Genomic DNA, 22057 nt, shown 5'->3' on the forward strand with positions numbered 1-22057 from the left:
CAGCGCGCGGTGAGTTTGTGTGAGCATATGTGCCGTGTACTTGGAGGCAGGAAGAAGTATGTAGCCAACGAGCGCGGAAGTATGTATGTAAGCAATCGTACTTGTACATATGAGCTGTGGCAGCAGTTCAGCCAGGGTGCTTGGCCATCAACGAATGACACATCACATGCTGATGATTTCGCTGCCGCTGATGTGACAGCGAGTTGGACGTCTGCGCAAGTGAATGGCTGGCTACAAAGGAAGGGCTGGCTGTGCTAAGCTGGACGCTGGAATAGTGGCGGCATGTTGCTGCAACACCAAGCGCGCAGACACCGTGTGAGTAGAGAGTATGTTGAGGAGTTGCAAAAGGAAGCGACACAAGTACACGCGGTGCATGACACGTGAGCGAATCGTAAATAATTTATTATCTTCAGAAATAATTGCGATATTCGCGACATGCTGCGAGCAATAAAAACACAAACAACAAGCGTAAAGCGTAGCAATAAAATTATTGAAGGGGTAGAACTTTTTTATAGCAACAAGACTTAAAAGCCTTTGGGTTTATTTTAACAATTACTTCAACGACTTGGAGTATTTAAATATGTAATTAAGTGTAATCAAAGTAATTATGTGAAATGAAAAATGACTTTATTTCTGCAATCAACTTAAATGTCATTAGAAATTGTGGTGATAAACTTAAAGTCACATTAAAGCCATTAGCGCAAGTGCCTACTAAGTACATTGCAACACCTAGCTGCCTCTAACTCAGCTACAATTACTGTTACCGTGTCTATTTTCTTGAGAGCTGCAACGCGTTGCATTCATCAAGCATGCCACGTAGCTGCTGCATTGTGGGCTTGTTGACATGCCTCGTGCATCTTACGGAAATCTATTGAAAGTGAAGTGGCCATACACACAAACACACCTAAACAAACATATGTTAGTTGTCCCCAGCAGCCGCAATTGGGTTAAGCAAACATATTAACTTGAGATACTGCATCCACTCAAGAAAGCGCAGCCTTTGCTGGGCGCAGAAAATTGTGTATCAAGCAAAGAAAACACAGTGTAAATTGCTCGAGGAAAAATGTGTGGAAAGTAAGCATGCAAAGTGTATGCAGAAGAAATAATAAAAATTTAAACATTTTTGCTCGCAATTTTTCACGTGTTGCAGCTAAGAAAAGCTCTAAATTGAAGCGGGACTAGGGAAAGTTAAAATTAGTTAAATTTAAGTTCATTTTTAAAGATAAGCCTTAATAATTCTATTTAACAGATATCGTTGGAAATAATTGGCGAAATATGAGATAACATTATGAAAGCATTAATAGCCCCACTGAGGTCCAACACTCTTGCTGACTGTAAGACATCTTCGAAGCTTTCAAGGAAAGTGGAAATGTTAGCAGAAATTAGAATAATTTTTGACAAAATTTTGAAGAGTAATATTGTGGCGATATGTGTTAACATTGACAGTCCTTGAGCAAATCTACACCATTTCCATAAAACTGATTACTAAAACGGGTATAAGTTGCCCTCGTACACCACTCCATCCGGGAAACTAATCATATACCCAAATAAAACGCACCACTCATATATCACCACACAGGACAGCACAACACAATACAACCCCGCACTTGTACACCACCTCACATAACAAAATGGTTAGATCAGCCGAACCGGATAACTTTCGAATCAACGCATTCGATCGACACCGGGAAGAATAACTTTCGCCATCATTCGCTGTTAATTCGGTTTATCTTCGGATCGGCTTTACCCGCAAACTTTCGCGGTCACTCGTTTCGGACATATTCGTCGTCCGTCCGGAGGATGCAATGATATGGAGAAGTTCATGCAAGTGAGCAAAGTTTTTTGAGGGCTATTCACTTTCAAGTAGCCAGAAATGATTCATTTACATTCATGTATTCTCTGGGTAGCCAAAAAACATCCGTTTGAAGGCAAGCTAAAGTGAGAAGGCCAAACATCCCTCCACATTGTTATGTGATGCGGTTGGGATCCGCCACGTTAAAATCACCCGCAATGAAAAGAAGAAAACAACTTCGGATGTGAGACCCCCTTTTGATGAGGGTCGACTACTCGAATATCGATCAAACTTGTCGATATTCCGAGGGCTACAGATGTGCACCCTACTTCTCAAATATCCTCGTAAAAATAAGGACCGCAAAGTCGAAACGGGAGATCTGTTTTGTCAGCCAATGACACCTCTTCTTGGCATCAAATGTTCATTAACGTTTCGTTGATAACTGCCAATGCATGAAAACCGGACGTTTCAGGATCTTTGCTAGATAAGATTCGACTGAATGGGCCACGTCCAGCACATAGTGAAGAAAATATAGCAGCCGTAGCTTAGAGTGTACACGAAGACCGTGGAAAGTCGAATCGGCGCTATTCGCAGCAACTTGGAATAAGATATGGAACGACTTGGCGTATTTTACGTTGAGATCTGAAATTGATAGCTTACAAAATATGGCTTGTGCAGGAACTGAAGCCGCTCGACTTCGCCATCGCTTCGAAAAGTTCCAGGAGTCCTGAGGTTTTCGGACAAATTTACAAATTTTGTTCAGCTGAGACCCGTTTCTGGCTCAATGGGTATGTAAACAAGCAATATTGCATCATTTGGGACATTTGGGACATTTCATGCAGAAAAAACAACGGTTTGGTGTGATTTGTGGGCCGGTGGAATCATTGGTCTATATATCTTCAAAACTGAATCCGGCGAGAACATAACCGTCAATGGCGACCGTGATCGCGCCATGATAATCGACACTTTGATGCCTAAAACAGAAGTTCTTTCTAACGCTATAAAACATTACCCTTTAAATTTTAAGTTCCTGTGTGTTTTCTTTAAAAAAGTAAGGAAACTCTAAATGGATCAATCCTTATAAAAATTGCTGAATCTCGAAACCTTCTATTTTTATTAAGAATATCGAGTCCAATCTTCGCAATCTATAAAAATCTCCAACCAAAGGCTTGGGAAGCGTCAACCCCTTAAATAGGTTAGAGAAGAGACCATTTAGTAATACTTCATCGATGGATCTAAAGTAACTTTAAGAGGTGCTACATTCAGTTCCACTTGGGTTTGAACTTCCCTGGATTTTCCTAAGGATAAATCTAAGAAATATATTTGAAGAGTATTCAGAGAAAACAAAAGAAAAAGTAATTTAATCCGAGCACCTTTATTATTTGCAGGTAATGTGAAAGCTTATTTGAAATATTTTTATTCTTAGAATTGTACATCCAACCTTTAGACATTTCTAGGTTTTCTTATGGTTTAACTTCTGTCGAAATTTGAAAAACGGGCATTCAGAAAACTAAGAAATTCGAATTTAAAAACTTCCGAGCTCCAGGGTGCGGCACTCCTTGTTTTCACACGTTGTCGCAAATACAAGGATAATAGGAGTTCACTACTACACGCACAATAACAACAACAACAAATGTGACTTTAAAACAGCTGCCAAGTGCAAACGGTTGGAAGAAGCAAACCATCACCACCAACCACAACCAGCCAAAATCGGCAGGAAAGCTCTTAAGCATGCGAGCGGATTTGCAGTAATAGAGCCAACAACAATGACAACAGCAACGGCTCATAAAATTACAAAGTGACGCGAGTCTAGCAGGCACTACTTGTGATGCGGCAGAAATATAGTGGCAACAAGAGTCAAACACAACAGCGAACAGCAGCAGTAAGACAACACATAAGCAGCCATCAACCGGCTGGCCGCAGTGCAACCACTGGCAGCAATAATAGCAACAAGCTGCCGCTCGGATATTGCTACTTTATTAGATGCGTTGAGTAAGAGCAGCGACTGAATAAGATTAATGAGGCTGCTTAAAAGGCTGCGGATAGTTTATCATTCTCTCGCTTAAGCAGCAGTAACAGCAGATAACAACAACAGCAACAAAAGCGGCAATAAAGCTAAAGACAACAGTGTGTACAAAGCAAAAACAACAAGCAATATCTACGAGGTGGCAGTTGCCGCTAGAATGCCACATTGCCGCATCGTTTTGTGGCATGCCGTCTGGTGGTGGCACTGACTGTGATGAGGTGGGGTCACCCGCTGTTAGGCTGCCAAGGGCTACGTGTAAGGCGGGTATATATGTATGTGTGTGTGCTGCTATCACTAAGGTGTGTTCTGCTGTATGTGGTGGCGTTGTTACTGCCGTTGTTGCTGCCGTTGGCAGTGTCTCTGCTGTTGGTGGCACGACTTATTAAGACGAAATATGCCATAAAGCTCGGTCGAGACGTTGATGAGTTCTGAGAAAGCTAATAATGGCAGCGGCAATAACGACATGACAAAAATATGCAAAAAATACACCATATATATATATATGAATATTTATTACATGGGTAAAAACAACACTGTGCATATTTGCGTATCCAACGTAAAACAGGCTTCCACTCCTTCCGAAATCCTTGCAGACATTGAAATTAATGTTGGTATGAAAGTACGAAGCTAACATATTAAAATCAAAATTTTTTGGTAAAAACACCGGCTTGTTACATAAATCTACTGAAAATTTACTATTTAAGTGCGAAGAAGTCTTTTTCAGCTGTTACTCCTTCCAATTTTAGGATATTTTAAGCGCATTCCACGGATATTTTTGTGTGTTTTTAGTTTTATGCCAGCTTTATGCTATAGTGGTCCGATATCGGCGGTTCCAACAAATGTAAAGCTATTTAGTTTCAGATCGATATCTCAAAAATTTAAGGACTAGTTCACTATACATGCAGACCGACGAACAGGCTCAAATTGTCTCAGCTAGTCATAGTGAAATTTATGTGTAAATATAACTCGGTTCTTTATAATGTCTTCGACGGTGTTACAAACTTCATGACAAACTAACAGCGTATATGTATAGTCTAAGCTCTCTGAACTCTGAAAACTTCAATGATTTAATAAGAAGTTTAATTCTACAAGGTGAGGTCCAAAGTAAACAGGACTTTTGAATCTAACGCCCCCTGTGGCGCCATCTATATGTCGAGTGGTGCGTTAGAATCTGCTATCGATTGTCTAGTGAGAACATCATGACATTTAATCGTCTGGAAGTGAAGTTATTGCGTTTTAAGTGTCAGTATGTTTGTGTGATCGATGATTGTGTGTTTTTTAAAGTCATGTTTACTTTGGAATGCTCAGAAGCCGATTAACCAAAACATTTCCAATATACAGCGGATTAAACAGGGAAAACTTGTATATACACTTTAGGTAAAAAAAAATCCCATGGTGGAGATCTCTGAAAAATCTGGAATGTACTTTTAGTCTCTCCCTCTTCCGACCATTTAGGAAACCCTTCGGCAGAGTTAATCGGTAATGATAGGAGACTCTCAATAAAACCTTCTGAAATTGACCCTTTTTTTCAGATGAATTTCTCATTTGTTTAAATGCAGAATTTTTTTTCAGCCGAAGCTTTCGCATACATGCGGAACTTTTTTTCAAAGCTTTTAGAGGCGAAAAGCTTTAATTTTTGTAGGCATTCAAATAAAAAAAAATGGATAGTGAAAATTTCCGGAAGTTAGTAAGCAGTGGACTGGAAAAGTTTTAAGGCAGTAGTGAATAGTTTCCTTGGAAACCATATGATAGACAATTATGACGGGCTGATCACTGAGTTCACTTGGAATGTCTCCACCATGGAATATAGAAAATCTCATTTAGATACATTTAAAGATAATACTTGAGCTTATTCCAAATAACAACGGTAATAGCATCGAGTGTCTTTGTGGTTAGACTGGTTGCCAGGCCACAGCGGAATAGCAAGAAAAAGCACCCTGGAATCGCCATCAGTAGAATGGGAGCGGAGCGTGCACGCGTATCCTCTTGTGATATCGATTTGAAGCGTTCGCACGGTCTTTTTAAAATTATTTTCAGGTAATGATCAAAGGATGATCGATTTCTAGCATAGTCTAGTGGTTGAACTACGAACTTTTTATACAAAAATCTATTTTTTTCGTTACTTGTATATATCTATAGTAGCATTTTTTTATTTTTGGGTTTGAGATAATTTTACTTTTAAGTATAAAAAGCTTGTTCAACTCTAGACAACTTTTTTAGTAACCACTCCTGGAGATCGGATACCGGATCAAAGTAGTCAAAACCTTTGTTAAATGAATCGCTGGTTATTTAGGGACATTAATTTCTATGAGAGTAGCTATTTCTAGTGTTTTTAAAGATGCCTCTTCAAAAGAAAAACCAAAAAACGCTTTTCTCTGGCTTGCACTTGGATATAACCTCTTAAGCAAGCGCATTATATTCTAGTAAAAATAAGAACATACACTAAATATCTGCTTTATTGTATTTGGAACTTAACAATTCTAAAGTAGAGCAGTGGTAAGTAAGTCACAACGTCGGGGTTTGAAAAAAATAATAGAACATTCTTAAACAGACCACAACAACTCAATTCCACTTAAAGCATTTCAACGCTCATGGCCTCAGAAATAATTGCGCACAAAGCAACAATAAAACACTAAACATAAGTAGCACGTCGATCACTTAAATACAACAATACAAAATAGCCACCGAAATTAAGAACACAAAAAAGAGTTGAAAATGGTGAAAACTGCGTCAAAATTTTTCGAAAATAGAAAAATATTTCGTGCGCCGATTTTCAATTAAGCCACCCGCTAACAAAAGTCAAGCAAACAATAAATATGCCACAAGCGCATAATGCTGCCGCAAAACGCGCTGTTGCAACAACGGACGAGAGTTGTTATTCTCGATTGCTTCCTGCTACAGTTTGTTGCATGAACGAGGGCGTTGAAATGCGTTGTTACACTGACACGATATTTATCGTCAGCAAATTACAAGCGTTACTTGCGGCAACGCGGCTGCCACATGCATCATTCGCCCACATGAACAACTGAGCGTGAATATGGAAGAATATGTACGTCTGTCTACCAGTTTTATTATGTGTGGATGTGTAAGTGTTTGTGTATGTATGCGTGTTGCACGTTCACCTGACATCATGCCCAATTGCCGCACTATCCTTGAGCGCTTGCCGCGCGCCCCACTTGCCACATTTACGACTAGTTGCACCAGACACACGGTACCTCAGCATATGCATGCTTAATTATTGCACACATGTGTACTCTTAAATATTTGTGTGTTGGTGTGAATTTTATTTACCGCACTATTTTGGGGCGCCAACTGCCTTCTGGCCTCCATACTGGCGCTTAATAGCTCCACTTCAGTCACTTTTTGGTTTTTCCTTTGATTTTCTGGTGACTTGTTTCGTTCTGCCGATGTGTGGCATTAAGCTGTTAAGTAGCTCGAAAGACCGTTGTGTGGCACGTACTTATGTGCACCTTGCACGCTTTGACGCCTCACCGCCTCGACGTTTCGACACGACCGCCGTCACACCGTCGTCAGCTTCATTGTCATAGCTTTTTTGTAGTTTTGCTGGTGCTCCCCTTTGATCTGAAGTGTCTCTCGTTTTTTGTTGTATATCCGCCGACTTCCACCATCTCTAGTAACTTACTCGCAGTCTCGTAGGGTTATCGCACAGTGGCAGCAAAACTGCGACGCTCATTTCGTACGTTTCTTTCAGCAACTGCCCGTCTCGTCCGCGTGTGGAGTCAGGTGAGGCTAGATATGTGTGGGTTTGCGTCTGGTTCGCAGTCGAGGGCCAACCTCAGTAGTTGTGCTGTTAATTTATGTCTTTTTAATGATGACACGCGTTGCAAGCTGTGCTGGCAAGTAAGCAGGATTTTCGTGAAAGGACGTGACAGCCACAGCGTTGTATCTAGACACCCATATGCTCTAGCGAGTGAATGCTGGCCGAGACTAACTAAATTGTGGTTGGCTATTTCGATGCTAGAACAGAAAATGAAGATTTGTGATATCATCGTCGTTCATCCTCACTGCTGTTGTTGTTATTTCGTGAAAAATAAGAAGATTTTGCGAATAATTGAAGTCAGAAGAGTTCAGTGGCGCACGTGAAAGGACTAGCGAAACATGTAGTTGGCGTAACTCTAAAAAAAAAAAAAAAATATCAGCAAGAAGCGAACGTAAAAGTGATTGCCGAGATTTAGAGAGTGGGAAACACTTCAAAGAAGTGTGCTATTTAGAGCTGTCTATTCATGGCGCAGGTACAAAATTTATTTTCTCCAACACAGACAGTCTTAATGAATATTGCTAATGTATTGGGAGTTTTGTGCGGAGAGAAGATTAAATTAGATAATTTTGCTATCAAACTTTAGTTTTGTATGAAGTGAAGATTAAAGAAGCTCAGTAAAGTTATTAACAGCTTTGTTAGATTAGAAAAGCATCTTCTCGGTTTATAATCTTAAATGTCATGACTGCGACATCTTTCAATTTTCGCAAGTTCTGTTTGACTATCTCCTTAAAACTTATAAAGTTAAACTTAATTGTATAATTTAATCTAACCTCTTTCAGCGGCTTCGGTTTTGGATTTGGTTCGGAGTTATTTACATCTGTTCCAGACATTGAGGTGTTTCGGTTGTAAAGCTTATCAGAGAATATTTTGAAACTGTTGGCTCGCTTATACTGTGTTATATACTATATAAGTCCCTATACAAAGACGACATGCTATCGTCTTCATGGACTTATTGATGCCCTTGACTCAAGTAACTCTTTCAATAATCGGACAAAACAGTTTGTGATTCTTGATTTTTGATAATACTCTATCTACTCTACTACTCTACTCTATCTACTAAACTTAAGTGGATTATACTCCCTGATTATAAAAAAAATTGTATTTTGTTTCAAGAACTTCAAAAATTGTGAGCTAAAAAGTAGAAGTTGGTTGCAGAAGGTATGGCATCTCTAACGATGATATCAGAACATGAATCAGAATTAATGAAACCATATTTATAGAATAGCAATATCTAATTGCCCTTTGCATTCTAGTGCTGGACCTATGGATCTCCAGTGAGTTTGGCAGGCGCTGGTCAATAACCAGAACTTGTGCGACTGCGAGATCCTCCTGGTCCAAAAAGGAACAGGGAGCATCCGAACTAATTGCTTTTAGATAAGTGAATCTCGCCGCAGTTGTCGGTCTTCTGCCTGGATACTGTTCAACAGGTACAAACGCGGTGCAACTAAATATTTTGTTCAACGCTCTTTGAAAAATTTTTATATCATTGATATTGATCGTCTTAGCTCCATCCCACTCATTTGCAAACAAAAAAGAGAAAGGCCAAATTGAGTCAGGTCGAAAAGCTTGACAACCAGGCCGACAGAGGCAATGCTCGAAAATTTCACGAAAAGATGCGGCGATTAAGAGAGGTTTCAAAACCGGAGCATACTCTGGTAGAATCCTAAAAGGTGATCTTATGACTGATGAATGGAGTATACTGAATTTATGGACGGAATAGTTCTGTGCGCTTTGGTCAATCCACAGAAAGGTAGAAGGTGGAATAAGCCCTCTCCGTCCAAACACTGTGTAGACCTTATCAGTGAAGCTGCAGGCCCGCAAAATCAACAACTGATCAGATATTTACCGTGCGCCAAATCTGGGAAAAGACGCGTGAAAATAGGACCAGCTCTTCGTAGCTTTTGACGGCAAGAAAAGGAGTAACCGTTATGCCGCGATGTCTGATATTGGTATCCTCGCAAGACTAATACGATTGTGTAAACTGACGTTGAGCAATACCAAAAGCTGTGTCAGGATCGGAAAGGACGTCAAGTTGTTCGAAACCAAGCGAGGCTTCCGACAAGGCGACTCTCTTTCGTGTGACTTCTTCAATCTACCGAGAAGAGTGCACAATTGGCCACGACAACCGCGCCGTTAATTTTGCTTTATCTAAGTTGGAATTGAATGGATAAAAATACTCCAGCTCCGTTAGAAAGGCCAGAATGACCTGACTACCTTGGAATCTCTTATTGGTGCCAAACAGTGAAAGAACAAACGACTATCTGTAAACTCGGCTGTAACCGCGTAAGAAGTTTTGGCCAATAAAGAAGAAGAAGAAAGTACTATAATATTTTCTGAACATTTGAGGTAAATTCAACAAATATTTTTCGTGTTACTTGATAATTTTCAAAGGGTTCTTGACAGCATTCATATAAGACTTCAAATTAGTTTTTATCCAAACTATTTTTTGTTTTTTGAACTGATAATTACAGTAACCCAAGCCTCAGGGTAGATTTCATTTAAATTTATAAAGGGTTTTTAAAACATGAAAAATTGTTATCGGACCTTTTAATTTCTTTCCCTTTTCTAATTTCGTTTTTTTTTATAAGCAATTAAATCTTAAATACTTTCTGAAAGCCTAGATAGAATATTCCTGAATCCGACTAGATTATCTATTAATGCAATTAATTGTTTGTTGGATTGATTGATTAAAATGAAACATTGGGTCCGGGATTTTCACTGCAATGGGTCAGTTCGAACTGGATAAATAGACACAGCCATTTCTTTCAAAACTATTAAATTTTTTTCTGTAAATGTATTTTTTTTTTATAACTTTTTCTGTCTCTGATTCTACCTAACCCCTTAATATAGAACAGAGCCGACAGTGATGTCAAACTTCCAGAAATTTAAACTCCCGAAACTAGTAAAATTAAAGCAAATATTTGATACTTATTAAAAAAAACTAATTGAATTTTTTGCTTACATCAAATCCACCTAACCTTGCTAGAACTATACCGTTAACTGCAGTTCAAGTTGTTATGTTTAATTAAAGTGCGCCAATTTAGACGTAAAACCACGATTTTGTATTTATTCTTCAATATCGTTTGCTACAAATCAGCAACAATCATTTCGAGTACCGTTAATCAAAAGGTACACCGCTTTTGATTGACAGCATTATTCATGTTGTTGTTTGTGTATTATTTGCAATTTAATTTTTTTTTTACGATTTGAAGCCCTATCACATTTCAACAAAGCCGCAAGACAAATAACTGCACTCCAAATTATGCGGTTCGAATTGGTAAATGTATTTGTGGAATGTGTGTGCGTGTGTGTAGTTATATCATTAATATTTCAGCTTAAAAACCGCACTTCAGTTCATAATTCAATTAATTAGCCGCAACCAAGCTCACACTTCTGACGTTTACTAAATTTTTAACGCACACACACACACACATACACTTCTAAACCCACAAATATTTGTATGGGTTTGTAGGAACTTGGTAATCAATGCGAAGCCACCACTGGCATACGAAATGCACGTAATTAATTTTCAGCTATATACACACACACACGCTCGTAAGCATAGAGCCACATTAAAATACGAGCATTTGCGAGGGCGTGGACATAATTAAATTCATCGAATTCTGGCAGAGCTTGCGGTCAGCAGCGGCCAAGGTGTGCATGCATAAGTAAATATTAGTTTGTGACGATTCTATCGAGATTTTGCTGTGCCAGAAGCCTTGGTTTATCGCTGCCACTGTGTGTGGCAGCGGTTTTGCTGATGTTCTATGCTCGTTGAATTGTATGTTTGTCCAACTAGTGAAGCATATTCTACTCGCTTTAATATTTCATTTGCTCTTTCACGTCACTTTCGCGTTTTGTGTTAAATGTCTTGTATAAATTATACCCTAGCCGAGGTATTTGCCACGACCCGGAAACTATCAGATCAGATTCAGATGCTAAGATATCGAATTAAAATATCGCAGCTGTCTTTTTCGCACCAAGAAGCTGCTCATTTGTCGGCACGTTCGATATTGGACCACTATAGCATATAGCTGCCATACAAACTGAATGATCGGAATAAAGTTCTTGTATGGAAAACTTTTTTATTTGACTAGCTATCTTCACGAAAATGGGCACACATACAAGTACCAAAGTAATGGTATAATCTCTGAAAAAATTGTTCAGAGCCGACCTCTATAACATATCGCTACCATACAAACTGATCGATCCAAGTCAAGTTCGTAAATGAAAAACTATTTCATTTAACGAAATATCTTCACGAATTCAGCATGGATTTTTGTCGAAAGGAACGCTAAAGTAACTGAAGAAGTCGCTGAGATCAGACCACTTGAGAATGTATGTCGCTAGTGATCTCACTATCATGTCTGTATTAAAAACTATTCTATTTGTATCTGTCTGTATATTATATACGAATCAGTACGTCAGAATCTGAGGTATCAATCTGAAATTTCGCATCTGTGCTTTTCTCACAAAGAAGCTGCTAGTTTATTGAAACGGCCGATATCGGACAACTATAGCACATAGCTGTCATACAAACTGAACGATCAAAATCAAGTCTTTGGATAAAAAACATAGTGTATTTGTAGCGGGTATCAATTTCGGTGCCATCGAAGTTAGGGTTTCCTTTTTTTTTTTCTTTTTTACATGCATAGGTACATATAGATATAGTAATCTTTCAGCTGTCTAAGTGTCAGCGATGCTCATAGCACGTTGCGCGTTGCAGGAGCCAGTTTAAATCACTGAAACTACTTGAAATAAGGCGGCAAAAATATGTGCGTAAATATGTATACAATTCGCTTTCATTTTGCAGCTTGGCAGTTCATGACAAGCTGAAAACCTCGTAGACATAACTACACACTAACACACACATATGACTGTAGTTGAACTCAATATCTAAACCGCATCCATTCATGCTCACATTTGTATGACATATCTGCCTTTATACATCTGCAAGCATCCAGTATGTAAGTTTATATATATGTACATATACATATACATATATCGGCAGCAGTTTGCTTGTAAGCGTGTTTTTGATACGTGCTCGCAATTAAAATGCTGACCGCACGTTCATTTCGACGCTTGTCAATTACTCACATCATTCAGCGTTTTTGGATTTGTACTTCTTTTTTTATATGGATAGTTTTTTGTTTTATGGAATGGCAGATTTATAATTGATGTAAAATGTGGTGTCATTTACATTTGAACTTCAAGTGAAGTATTGTTATGTACCTATGTATATGCATAAATATATGAAAAGCTACCTAGAAAGCGCTCTGCGACTCGTAAACACTTAAACTATGGCGACTCGTACATTGAACTGGTATAAATTGAATATACATAATTCCATAATCAAATATAAATTGAATAGAATGAGGTTTTAGTACTTCTTTATGGTAAATCAACTCTTACTCAACTCTGGGTCAGAGTCAGAGTAGTGTTTTTCGACTAGATGACTTGACCGACTTGATTAGCGCTGGGCAATCGTCTAGACTAAATCGTAAAAGCTTTACTAAATTACTTGCCTTCACCTTAGACTCTTTTTTCTCTTCGTCTCGACCCTTTAGTTGTAGGACGCCTAATTAGTCACTTTCCAATCAATAAGTCGTATCGGATACCTGTTGTCCAAGTTGTTTGGAAGACGACGAAATGCTACCGTATTAACAATTCTTAGCTGGGAGAGACAAAACAAGTCTTTGTTCACTCGAGACTAAACAAGTCACTCTTTCGACTTCGCTATTTCGATATATAGATAAGGTCCAACTGTAAGTGTTTTCTGGTATCGAAATCGATTTGTCTGCAGCTTCCCCAAGGTAAGCTGCATCTAGACGATCTAATCTGACAACATTAAACTTGGAAGGTTGGAATTCTAATTTTAAGATTTTTTAAACTTTGATTGGCAAAGGTTAGAATGAAATGTATTTTGGGATCATAACAAAAAGTAAGTTTTTTTAAACTATATTTAATTTTTAATCGTGTTGGTATTGGCCTTAAGTGCTTCTTTTATAAGAACGAATACACGAGACCTATTTTTATGGATTCTTAAGTAACTACATAAAAAAGTAAAAGTAATTGAGAAACAGCCATCGAACCTAACCTATAGTAAATAGTAGAGTCGTTGTGGTACATGAGTATCTGCCAATACCTTACCCTGCGGTGCTTAAAAGCAGATAGATCGAAACAATATGTGCCCCTAAGCAATGTATGCTTATTGCAAGTTTTATTTGGTTCCAGTTGGTCAGGTGAAAGAAACACCTTTTCCAACTTAGTGGCTTTCGAGGTCGAACTAAAACCTCTGTCATGCTGTGAGTGTGGCACCTCGCCAAAGTGGGACTCCACACTGAATTGAATTTTCTATTTTACCTCCCTTTAGACTTAAACCACAGCCACAACGAATCTCCCCAAAGGGCCAAATCCAATGAGCAGATTGAAGTTAACTCCAAAGGTTAACAGCTCTCCGTGGTACCAGATTTAAGTTTCCGCTCAAACCTTGTAGTTTTGCTACTTCCTGCTGAAACTCAATGACTGGTAAAATTTCTCTTCCATAGAAGTAATCTCATTCAAAGTCTATATTATCAGTTCAATCTGAGTATTTCTTAGACTATGCTGAAATTTCGAGGCAGGCCAAATAAAAGACATAGTGCACATTGGATGTTAGTCTCCTTTTACGACAGCCCTAGCTTATCGGATTCAAATTTTAACCCCAACCCGCTGTGGGAAACTAAGTGGTAAAGTAGGATCTAATTTTGGACACAGCTCGAAAAGCTTTACATAAAACTATCGGGTTATAGTTTCATGAAGTCATCTCTTAATGAAGAGCGAACACGACTCAAGTCACTGTTGGCAGTCATAACTTCGAAGTCGTAGATGATATATTCTATCTAACACCAACAACAACGTCAGCCTCGAAATCCAAAGCAGAATATCTCTTGCCAACAGACGTTGCTTCGAACAGAGTAGAAAATTGAGAATTAATATGCACTCTCGACGATCGAAAACTAAACTCTACAAGTCACTCATCATTCCTGCATCCTGCTATATGGTCCAGAGGAGTGGACGCTGATAACATCAGATGAGATATACGACATAAATGACGACATTTTCATAGTTCAGCGAACTGAGAGCGAGCGGCTACGCTGCCTGGGTCATGTCGTCTGAATGGGCCGGGGGAAGCAGAGGAAGAGGAAAACCTCTATTCCGTTGGACAGACCAGGAAGTAGAGAGACAGTCGGCGGAACAATTTGAGAATTTTAAAATATTTGTAAAACGCTTCAAGAAGTACCTGCCCTTGGCTTTTTAATATAAGCAGTTAACAAGGAATATGTAATGCAAACGGTAAAATATTTACTAAAAAAAAAAAAAGCAGAAAAAAACTGGCAACATTATAAGAATTTCAAAGCAGCAAAAAATTTCCTGTGAATTTCGAATATTATTTAATTTAATTCTCGTGCTGCGCCCACTTTAATCGGCAGGCGCAGGCAAAGTAATTTGCATGAAAACCTAAATAAAAACTACCGAGTAAAAAGCCAAAAAATTAAACGCCAACACACCTGAAACGATTGACACACACACATGCATATATGTATATGAATGTAAATGCGTGTGTATGAATAAATATTCCTTTATAATGTGTCAATGCATTGAATTTTGATGGAATTCCTTTTGATAGCGTGATGCGCGGACAGACAGACACAACAACTCCACCCACATGGGTGTGCAAGTGGCGCTGGTGGCGCAGGTGGTTGGTGGCGGCGCGTCGTGTGGCAGACGCTTACTGACTATTTAATTAAGCCAGTTTTTATGCAGCAGCGACCATATGAATATGTAGGAATATTTTTTTTTTTTTTGTTGTCATTTAGCGTAAAGTTCGTCAACTTGTGACTCCTCATGTTATTTCTTTAATGCTTTCGGGAATGCGATTTGCATACTTATTCGGGGTACAATTATACGAAGCACGCGCTTTATGCTAATTTCGCTAGAACGTGGGGGAGGACTTTCAAAGTCATTGGTCATATGCGACTGATTGGGGTGATTATTAATATATATTCATATATATATATATTTTTGTATGCTTGTTTTTGGCTATCTTCACATAATTTGGTGTTTTTGAAGAGTTTTTGCTTCCTTTGCAAGTTTATTTTGTTAGCAATGCTAATTTATACAAATGGCTTGCAGACATGCGACGAGCTTTAATTACATTGCGGGTAGGAAAAAAGGACTGCTTTTGAACCCGGAAGACGAACAGAAACATGCACCATCTCTATATTAAATGAAGATTCTTCAAATTTTGATAGACAATATACTGTGATATAAGACATAGAAGATAATTTATGAGTTTTTTCTTTATTGTCGTAGACACCGCTTACGCGGTTAAAGCCTTTTCGCTGTTTGTCGTCAATTGGAGATCCTCAGTGTAGGTCTTTTTCCACCTGGTCTTTCCAACGCATTGGAGGTCTTCGTCGAATATTATCAGAGATGGAGTTTTTTGATCCTTTCAGACGACACGACCTAGCCAGCGGATATTTGGAGAATGTAGCCATTCTACAAATTTAACGCAAGTGAAGAAGGAAGGAAGAATCTCTGGTGAAAGAGTCCGTCCGAGAGTACCAGAAGCATTATCGGAGTGGACTCCCATACAAGAGCTGCTACAGAAAGTGGAAAGGGCCAGTAGAAAAGAGCACTGGCAACAAATGCTAAAGCTTTAATGGACGAGATTTTTTCTGTTAAAGTTCGATAAATGGTTCGTGAATCTAATCGCTCTTCCGAGAGAGAGATTAAGTCAACTTGTGGCTTTTTATACAGGTTATGTACTCCAGGCTGCGGTGTCATCAAAACAGATTAAGGTACTGATCCACAGATCTGCGCCACTTCTATGACCAAAGAGAAGAAGCACCACAAGAGATACATTACAAGGCAATCAAAAGAAGAAAGAATCAGGCTATCGTGCTAATATATCCAGTAAGAAAGCAAATTCCAACAATTAACCCAGAGGCTTCATAAAGCATTTTTGATTTGACTAGGTTGAACGAAGTGTTATGAAAGCAGGAGAGGGTACAATAGACCACAGGTCGCAGTGCAGTCCTCAACCTTCAATCTTAACGTCTAATTGATACTTTCCAATTTTTAAGATGTCATTAACGGCGAGAAATGTTCACATTTACATGGCACGTCCACGGCAATCATTATACTTCATAAAATATGCAACGCAAGGCAATGCTCTAAAATATGCCAACACAGAGTAATGGTATACAACCCGTTATATAAGCAGGTTCAAAATTATTTCCATCGAGGAAATATTTACATTGTTAGCACGAATAAACGAGCTCTTGAAAGCTCTACTTGTCGGCATATCTGTCAGCAACATATCACAAAGACAGAATTTTCGAATACTTCAGATCGCTTGAGGAATTTGTCTCATTCACGGCTAACTGTAGATATACAACTATCTGACTATGCGTTTATCTGTCTGCAGGTACAAAATAAATTACTGAAAAATTTGTATACATATGTATGTACATACACATATATATATTTAATGCACTGTCTGGCAGATATTCATTCTCTTTGGTTTTTTATGGTTTTTTGTTGCTTTGCTTTGCACTTATTTTTTGTTGTTGGCAACTTCACACCTCAATCGTGTCGATTGCGTCAAGGTAATGGATCTTTCAACGCATAAACTTCCAGCACACTTACATATGTGTATGTCTGTACGTATATGCCGATAATTAACGCTGCCTGGGGTTTAGCCGCCTTCCGCACTGCTACTTCTTGTGTGCATAGATAGTAGAGGTAATAAAGTTTTCAACATGAAATTTAATAAGCCAAAGCAGAAGCGGAAAACGCTCCACGATTTAGCAGCGTTGATGCACTCGCTCGTGGGTGTTATGACTTTGTTAATGGAAGTTTTCGTGGTTTTTATGGTGTTCCCAAGCAGCGTGCTACACGGACTCTCTTAATTAAGTTGCACTTTGATGTTGAGACTTTATACTTCTCTACTTTTATGGCAGCACAATGTTTCTCGGTTTAAGCAGAGAGTCTTTGACATCACGCAGCATTGTGGACCACAAGAATTTAGAGAAATTAGTAACTTACTTATAGGCATTTGATTTGTTAAACTATGAACCAAACATCTGGTAAAATTTGATCTAGGATGGTCTGGATGTAAAGCTTGAGTTACTTTCGAATATCAAGCGTTCCAGTGATTCAGCGAATTGTTTTTGATTTCAACTTTTTAGCTTTTTAAGTATCTGGAAGATGTAGTGTTGATACTTTCTGAGACCTAACATACCAGACAAAGCATAAAAGTAAGCTAGGTTTCTTTTTTTTTTTTGAAGGATGGAGTCATGTGTAGAAGTTCAAGCAAGTGAGGAAAGTTCTCTGAGCGCCATTCACTTGGAAATGGCCGAACAAGATTCATTTACATATGGATCAAGTAGCTTATGACTTCCGGTTTTAGACCTCCGGGTAGCCAAAAACCGTCCGCTTCAAGGCGAATCCTTCTTCTAAGCAGGTTGTACTTTGGGTTTGGGACCCGTTACGAGAAAACCTCTCAATTAAATGAAGAAAATGGTCCCCACACTTGGAGTTTCGAATCGACGATAAACAGGGATAAGGAAGAACGACTGGCGCGCTGTTGGAAACTTGTTCATAATATATATAGTAAGCGGTGTCTATGTCAATAAAGAAGAAGAAGTTTGGTTTTTGGTAATAATTTATAATATGTGGTTATAAGCTCAAGGCGACTCGTCCGAAAAGTTAACCTTTAATTGACAGATATTTGATTGATCCATAATAGCTGGACAGTTCCTTCTAGATCTTGAGCAATAGAAAGCTTTTGGTATAAATGGTTCAGCATAACGGAAATTTTTTCTTAGATTTTACCTTGCTGCGTAATACAGGATTACATCCCGGAGGCCTGGAGATGAGTCAGAGTCACGTTCATAGCGAAGGCTAGCAGAGGCTCTTACGTTACAGCCAAGGACTTAAGGCCAATTAGCCTCTCCTTCTTCGTACTAAAAACTCTGGAGAGACTGAGTCACTGGTATATAAGGTGCACATTCCGAGGAATTATTTATCAGAAGCACTGCTGGAACCTTCCGTGATATAGAAGGACCTTTCAATAACGTCGTGCCGGAAGCAGTCGTAACTGCGCTGCACGGTCTTGGCAATGAATCAAACCTCAAACACCTTAAACAAAAAACCGAGATGGTTTTATTCACTTGAAAATATCTACCGCAAATGGGAGACATTAATTTGCAACCAGCAGATACTGTGAAATATTTAAGACCGTCATAGAGGAGCTTTCATTGGAACGTACATCGAAGAGAGACCAAAAAGAAAAGCATCGATTGCTTTGCACTGCTGTAGAGTAGGCATTGGCAAACGGTGAAGTCTCTTACCAAAATTGTACATTTGCTCTACGACCCCATAGTCAAGCTTTATTATGGCTCTAGAAAAAACCACACTTGCAAATACGCTCGAGAGCGTTAAACGGGCGACCCTAATCCTCATATTTGGTGCACATAGGTCCACTGTAACCATGGCACTTAACACCATCTTGCTTATATAGCCCGTGGACATTGCCGGAGGATGTATGGCTACGAAAGTTTCTATCAGACATAGATCCTAAAAGAACACGAGTCCGAATACTCGGAAATCCTCACTCACTTTGACTTCATACCGAATCACTTGGATCATGGAGTCGCCAAACCGAAAACTGGCGGCTCCTTCTTTACGCATATACCGTCGAGGGAGTAGTGTGTGGGAGGCAGCCGTTGGAGGAGAGGGGAAGTGAACTTCTTCACGAATGGATCAAAGCTTGAGGGGAAGGTTGGTGGAGGGGTTTACTGTCAGGAGCTATCTATCAACTCCAGTTCCAGATTACCTGGCTATTGCCTTCCAGGCTCATATGGAATAGATTTGAATGCCAAATTTGTGTTGGCTACTAAGCGTTTTGCGAATTTATAGTTCGAACATTGGAGTTTTTCCATTTTATGGCCGCATAAAGGACTGTATATAGTATTTCACGTTCGATGTAAGATCAGCCATCTAACCGTGGCTTTAAACAATAATCAGTGCCAAATTTCGTATAGAAACCTTGTGGAAAAAAAATTACTGATAAAGTCTTGAGAGTTATTGATATGGTTTTATGGTAGCTATATCTTATAGTGGTGCGATATCGGCGGTTAAGACAAATGAGCAGATTTTTAAGGTAAAAAGGAAAGCCAAATTTTAGATCGCTATCTCAAAAACTTATCTTACTTTCATAAATTCTCAGACATAGCTACTATTGTATTATTGTCTAATATCAAGTAGTAATACCGCTAAAACTTAACTTTGTAAATCTTTCAATTCCTTCATCTTTTGTTTTCTTTTATCAAAAAATGTATAAAAATCGTATTTCTGCTAGTTTGAAAAATCTTTATGATTCTTACATTTACTTCGGTGCTTACATATTCTGTATACATATATTATATACATATCGTTACTTAAATTACAACTCTATTTACTTCATTTGCTTTGCTGCCAACTGTGACCACACCTTAACTCCTCGTTCACACTGTTTTATGCTTGGCACACACGCCTTGTTTACTTGCCCATGAAATGGTAAGCGCTTGTTTGTATATAAGTTTACTTCTGTGCGTTTGTACACTTGTACCGCTGCGCGATAACAGGCGTTTGTGTTTATGTAATTAACGTCAACAGCCGCCGCTTTGCTTGGTAAATGAGTAGTTTCGAAAAGCCAATATTCGGCAGACCTTCTTGTGCGATCAAGTCAATGCTGCATGTTTTTATGTACATATTTTAAATTGAAAACAGATAAATCATACATAAATGTGTGCATATAGTATGAATGTGTTCAGTATAGACAATTTGAATATTTATACTTCTCCATATTTATATTTATATTACTCAATAAAGGCTATCTTCAAAAAAAGTCTTAAAATGGGAAATTTGTTGCAATTTTGTTATAGTCATTTATCTTTGATTCACATCTTTCATTTACAATTATATTTAATGTATGTATGTATATATATATACATATGTATTAGGATGATTCAAAAAAAAAATTTTTTTTTTGTCGTTTGAAAACTACGTTCCTAGACACCTCTCACAAAGCCTCTCCAAAAACATATGAGTTTTATTCATAGTGATTTTTTTCATTTAATTCAATTCATAAGAAATAAAAGATTTTCCCAAAAATAATCAAAGTTAACTGTTAATATCTCTTAAACGGTTGGGTTTACGAAAAAATCGAACAAACCTTTTTTGTAAAGCATTCAATTTCCTACAAAATCTAAGGAACAATATATACAAAACTGTAAGTAGGAGGACCTTCCTGTTACAATTAAGAACTCATTCTTGGAGAGGCTTCCTTAGAGGTGTCTAGGAACCCCTTTTTATTTTTGAATCACCCTAATAATATATGTATACTATATTAAAATTTATAACTTACCATTTTCATTGCAATTCTGGAAAGGTGGAAACTGTGAAGAAAAAGAAAAGACATGGATATGAGTTTATTAAAAAATGTGTTATTTTGTAAAAATATAACTAAAACTAAGAATGTCAGAGGTTACAGGAATGTCAAGGGTTAAGTTCATAAATATATATTTTCTAATGAAAACTTTTAATGAAGGAATTTCATATCATTCATGATCCGATATCTCGATAGCGACAAATAAGAAAAATTCCGGCGGAGACAAGGACGTTAGCAAAATTTTATATCGATATCTTAAAAAGTGAAAGACTAGTTCGCCTATTCGCCGGTCATGGTTAAATCGAGACAGCAAACGACGCCATCTATTTTTTTACGCTCTTTTGCCATTTCATCATGGAAAGATATTCGATCCAACTTAAAACTTTCTACCGATATTCGGAGTCAGTGGTATCAACTTTAAGAGCACTACGTCCAATTTATGGTCGTCATAATCGTGCTCTGAGATCAATAATTGAGCATCCAGAGAAAAAATTATGAAACCACATGCATGGTACAAAATGTTTCCGTGCCAGCAAGACAAAGAATTGAACGTAGTGTCGAGAATTCTGCTGGAAGACCCAAATCAGTCTCTCACACGTTGTCCTTAAGCCTTGGGCATCTCTGTAACGTCGAATTTTGCAGAGAAATCTTGGCCTACATTCTTACAAGATCAAATCGACGCAAGAACTGAAGCCGCTTGATCACCATAATCGTCGTATGTTCTTGAATTAGGCTGAGCAAGAACTTGAGAATTATTATTACAATCATTTAGTTTCTATGGCAGCTATATGCTATAGTTAACCGATCTGAACAATTTCTTCGGAGAATACAGTGTTGCTTTAAGAAATAATCTATGCCAAATTTCATGAAGATACATTGTCAAATGTGAAAGTTTTCCTTACAAGAACTTGATTCCGATCGTTCAGTTTGTATGGCAGCTATATGTTATAGTGGTCCGATATCGACAGTTCCGACAAA

At 38.3% G+C, this 22057-nt stretch overlaps 1 long non-coding RNA gene across 1 annotated transcript in view; it reads right to left on the reverse strand.

Moving 5' to 3' along the window:
* Positions 1–22057, reverse strand: part of LOC108967671 — a 102592-nt gene that overhangs the window by 36699 nt on the left and 43836 nt on the right. Inside the window, exon 2 of the long non-coding RNA XR_001993271.1 lies at positions 21056–21086. This is a non-coding gene — a long non-coding RNA (uncharacterized LOC108967671). The remainder of the gene's footprint in view (positions 1–21055; positions 21087–22057) is intronic.

This window comes from Bactrocera latifrons, unplaced genomic scaffold (assembly GCF_001853355.1).
Source record: "Bactrocera latifrons isolate USDA-ARS-PBARC rearing strain unplaced genomic scaffold, ASM185335v1 scaffold_194, whole genome shotgun sequence".
NCBI lineage: Eukaryota > Metazoa > Arthropoda > Insecta > Diptera > Tephritidae > Bactrocera > Bactrocera latifrons.